This window comes from Furipterus horrens, unplaced genomic scaffold, assembly GCF_987537825.1.
Source record: "Furipterus horrens unplaced genomic scaffold, mFurHor1.1.pri manual_scaffold_17, whole genome shotgun sequence".
Taxonomy (NCBI): domain Eukaryota; kingdom Metazoa; phylum Chordata; class Mammalia; order Chiroptera; family Furipteridae; genus Furipterus; species Furipterus horrens.
Genome location: NW_028327187.1, coordinates 72,692,232 through 72,696,790, shown reverse-complemented (window position 1 = coordinate 72,696,790; position 4,559 = coordinate 72,692,232). Strand labels below are relative to the sequence as shown.

Sequence of the window (4,559 nt, the reverse complement as noted above, 5' to 3'; positions counted from 1 at the left end):
ATTCAGTTTTGGAAGATTATATGCTTCTAGAAATTTGTCCATTTCTTCTTGGTTGTCAAATTTCTTGCCATACAGTTGCTTTTAGTAATTTCTTACAATCCTTTGTATTTCTGAAGTATCAGTCGTGATTTCTCCTTTTTGTTTCTGATTTTATTAATTTGAGTCCTCTTTTTTTCCTTGATGAGCCTGGTTAAAGGTTTGTCAATTTTGTTTATCTTTTCAAAGAACCAGCTTCTACTTTTGTTAATCTTTTGAATTGTTAGTTTAGTCTCTATGTCATTTAATTCTGCTCTGCTCTTGATGATTTCCTTTCTTCTACTCGCTCTGGGCTTGTTGTTCTTTCTCTAGTTCTTGTAGCTTTAGGATTAGATTTTTTTTTCCAACAAGCAACAAATGTTTATTGGGTGCCTATTATGTGCCAGGCACTGTTCTAGAACACTCCTAAAAGAAAAATATGGCAGAAGATGCAAATTCTGAGGGAGAGGAAAGAGGTAGTTGAAGGCTAAGGGAACTGAGAAGCCTGAGTGATGGGCGTGGCCTTAAGCCTCCTCTTCTGCCTCCTCACCGAAATCCTCCTCCTCTTCTGCGGTGGCATCCTGGTACTGCTGATACTCGGAGACCAGGTCATTCATGTTGCTCTCAGCCTCAGTGAACTCCATCTCGTCCATGCCTTCACCCGTGTACCAGTGCAGGAAGGCCTTCCGGTGGAACATGGCTGTGAACTGCTCTGAGATGGGCTTGAACAGCTCCTGGATGGCCGTGCTGTTGCCAATGAAGGTGACTGCCATCTTCAGGCCACGAGGTGGGATGTCGCAGACAGCTGTCTTAACATTGTTGGGGATCCACTCCACAAAGTAGCTGCTATTTTTGTTTTGTACGTTGAGCATCTGCTCGTCCACCTCCTTCATGGACATTCGCCCACGGAAGACAGCAGCCACAGTGAGGTAACGGCCATGGCGGGGGTCACAGGCAGCCATCATGTTCTTGGCATCAAATACCTGCTGGGTGAGTTCAGGTACAGTGAGAGCCCGATACTGCTGGCTTCCACGGCTGGTTAGAGGGGCAAAGCCAGGCATGAAGAAGTGGAGGCGTGGGAAGGGGACCATATTGACTGCCAGCTTGTGCAGATCAGCATTGAGCTGGCCAGGGAAGCGGAGGCAGGTGGTGACACCACTCATGGTGGCTGAGACAAGGTGGTTCAGGCCCCCATATGTTGGTGTGGTCAACTTGAGGGTACGGAAGCAGATATCGTAAAGGGCCTCGTTATAAATGCAGTAGGTCTCATCAGTATTCTCTACCAAGTGATGGACAGAGAGGGTGGCATTGTAGGGCTCAACCACAGTGTCAGACAATTTGGGTGAAGGTACCACACTGAAGGTGTTCATGATGCAGTCTGGATACTCTTCACGGATCTTGCTGATGAGTAAGGTGCCCATTCCAGAGCCTGTACCCCCACCCAGTGAGTGGGTCAGCTGGAAGCCCTGCAGGCAGTCACAGCTTTCAGCCTCCTTCCGCACCACGTCCAGGACTGAGTCAACCAGCTCGGCCCCCTCTGTATAGTGGCCCTTGGCCCAGTTGTTGCCTGCCCCAGACTGACCAAAAACAAAGTTGTCTGTTCTAAAGATCTGGCCAAAAGGACCTGAGCGAACAGAGTCCATGGTACCAGGTTCTAGATCCACCAAGATAGCACGAGGTACATATTTTCCACCTGTGGCTTCATTGTAATACACGGAGATGTGATCCAGTTGCAGGTCGCTGTCCCCGTGGTAGGTGCCAGTGGGGTTGATGCCATGTTCATCACTGATCACCTCCCAGAACTTGGCACCGATCTGGTTGCCACACTGCCCCACCTGGGTGTGCATGATTTCCCTCATGGTACAAATTAAATGTTTTTGCTCCCCTCAGAAAAGTGGGGCAAGAAAATATGTAATTATTTTTTCTCTGCTGCTCCTCATGGACTGGTAGAATGCGACGTGCCCCGGAGGCTGCAGCAGCTAGGTCCGAACGCAGCGGCAGGAAGATTCTGAGAGGCTAGGATTAGATTTTTTATTTGAGCTTCTTCTGTCCTTTTCAGATATGCCTGTATTGCTATGAACTTCCCTCTTAGGAATGCTTTTGCTGTGTCCCATAGGTTTTGGGTTGTTGTGTGTTCATTATCAGTAGTTTCCAGAAACTTTTTGATTTCTTCTTTTTTTTTTTTCTTCTGAAAAGTCTATTTATTCTTTTTTGATTTCTTCCTTGATGTCGTTGTTTGCCCATTCATTATTTAATAGCGTGTTATTAATTCTCCATGAGTTTGAATGTATTTGGTTTTTTTCCTTGAGGTTCATTTCAAATTTTAAGCCATTGTGATCTGAGAAGATGCTTGATATAATTTCAATTTTCTTGAATTTGTTGAGGCTTCTTTTGTGTCCTATAATGTGGTCTATCTTTGAAAATGTCCCATGTGCCTTTGAAAAAAATGTATATTTTGCTTCTTTGGGGTGAAAAGTTCTATATATATCAGTTTAGTCCATGAGGTTTAGTGTGTTGATCAATGTCAGGATATCCTTGGTGTTTCTTTGCTTGGATGATCTGTCTATTGTTGATAATGGAGTGTTGAAGTCCCCTACTATGAGGGTGTTGTTATTAATATCCTTCTTGTGGTCTCCTAGTATTTGTTGTATGTATTTGGGTGCTCCTATGTTGGGTGCATATATGTTTATCAGTGTTATATCTTCTTGACGGATTGTTCCTTTAAGTATCATGAAATGTCCTTCTTTGTCTCTTTTTATTGCCCTTGCTTTGAAATCCGTTTTGTCTGATATGAGGACTGCTACCCCAACTTTTTTTTCAGGTCCGTTTGCTTGAAATATTTTTTTATATCCTTTTACTTTCAGTCTATGTAAGTCTTTTGTTTTGAGATGTGTTTCTTGTAGACAGCAAATATGTGGGTCCTGTTTTCTGATCCATTCCGTTACCCTATGTCTTTTAATTGGAGCATTTAATCCATTTACATTTAAGGTTATTATTGACATGTATTTATTCATTTCCCTTTGTACCTCTGTTCTTCTACTCTTTTTTTGTTTTTTCTCTCTCTTTTTTTTTTTTTCCTCAGAGTATTCCCTTTAGCATCTCTTGCAATGCTGGTTTGGTGGAGATATATTCTTTTAGTCTTCCTTTATCTGAGAAACTCCTTATTTCACCTTCCATTTTGAATGAGAGTGTTCCTGGGTAGAGTATTCTTGGTTGTAGGCCATTGCTTGAAATATTTTTGACCATTCCCTTCTGGTTTGTAGTATTTCTGTTGAGAAATCGGTCGATAGCTGTATTGGAGTTCCCTTGTAATTTATTTCCTGTTTTTCTCTTGCTGCTTTTAGGATTCTCTCTTTGTCTTGGAATGTTGCCATTTTAACTATGATGTGCCTTGGAGTGGGTTTTTGGGAGTTCCTCTTCATTGGAACTCTTTATGCTTCCTGGACTTGCAAAACTTTTTCTCTCATCAGGTTGAGAAATTTTTCTATCACTATTTCTCCTTTCAGTTTATCTATTCCTTGTTATTCTGATCCCTCTCTAACTCCAATTACTCTTATATTGTTCTTCCTTATGCTATCCTTTCATTCCCTTACCTCTTCTTCATACTTTTCAATCTTTTTTCATTTTGCTGTATCATCTGAGAATTTTTTTCTACATTATCTTCTAACTCACTAATCTAATCCTCTGCTTCGTTTAGTCTGCTTTTGACCGATTCTACTGTGTTGTTCAGTTCAGAGATTGCATTCTTCATTTCTTCCTGGTTCTTGTTGATCGTTTCTATGTCTCTTTTTATGCTGGTGTAGTTCTCTACAAGTTCCTTGTAATTATCTTGGAGCTGTTGGTAGCTTCCTTGTAGGTTGTCATAGTTGTTTTTAAGGTTGTTGAATATATTGAGCTTCGTCACCACCATTGTTTTGAATTCCATGTCTGACATTTGGGCTATGTCTATTCTACCTACCTCTCTTTCTGGGGATTCCTCTTTTCTTTTCAGTGAGAGGTTATCTCTGCATCTTACCATGTTGGATTCTTCTTGTTTGTTTTTGTTATTTGGATTTATCTGCTCTGTCTTCCCACCTTTGTGGTATGGGGTTCTATATTGGAGATCTGGGGGTTTCAGTGGTGCAGTCTCTTTGATCTCCTGAGCCTGATGTTCTTGGGTTACCCTTTATGTCATTTGTTTATGCTGTCTCGTTATATTTCAGATGCTCTTTGTTAGGATCTTCCTTCTGGCTAGTTGACCGAGAGTTACTCTATCCACTTTGTCGAGTTCTTTTGTGGAGATGCTGTTAAAAACATAAACACACAGCCCTGGTAGGAGACCTGCACCCTCAAAAATATCCCTCACCCTCTATCCTGCTATCGTCAGCAAATGAGCCAGTATTAGTATAAATGTAGAGAGATTAGAGCTTTTACACTATAGGAAGAATAGGTAAGAGTTGTTTCAGAGCAAGAAAAATATGATTTTTGAGAGAGGGGATAATAGGTTAATAATAGCTGAGACTGTGCAAGCCAGTAGGTAATATTTATGTTGTATGTTAATAACT

The 4,559-nt window shown here is 41.5% G+C and overlaps 1 pseudogene; it reads right to left on the bottom strand.

Moving 5' to 3' along the window:
- Positions 1-370: 370 nt before the first annotated feature.
- On the bottom strand, positions 371-1,874 carry LOC149991193 (tubulin beta chain pseudogene; annotated as a pseudogene).
- Between the last annotated feature and the right edge of the window lie 2,685 nt (positions 1,875-4,559).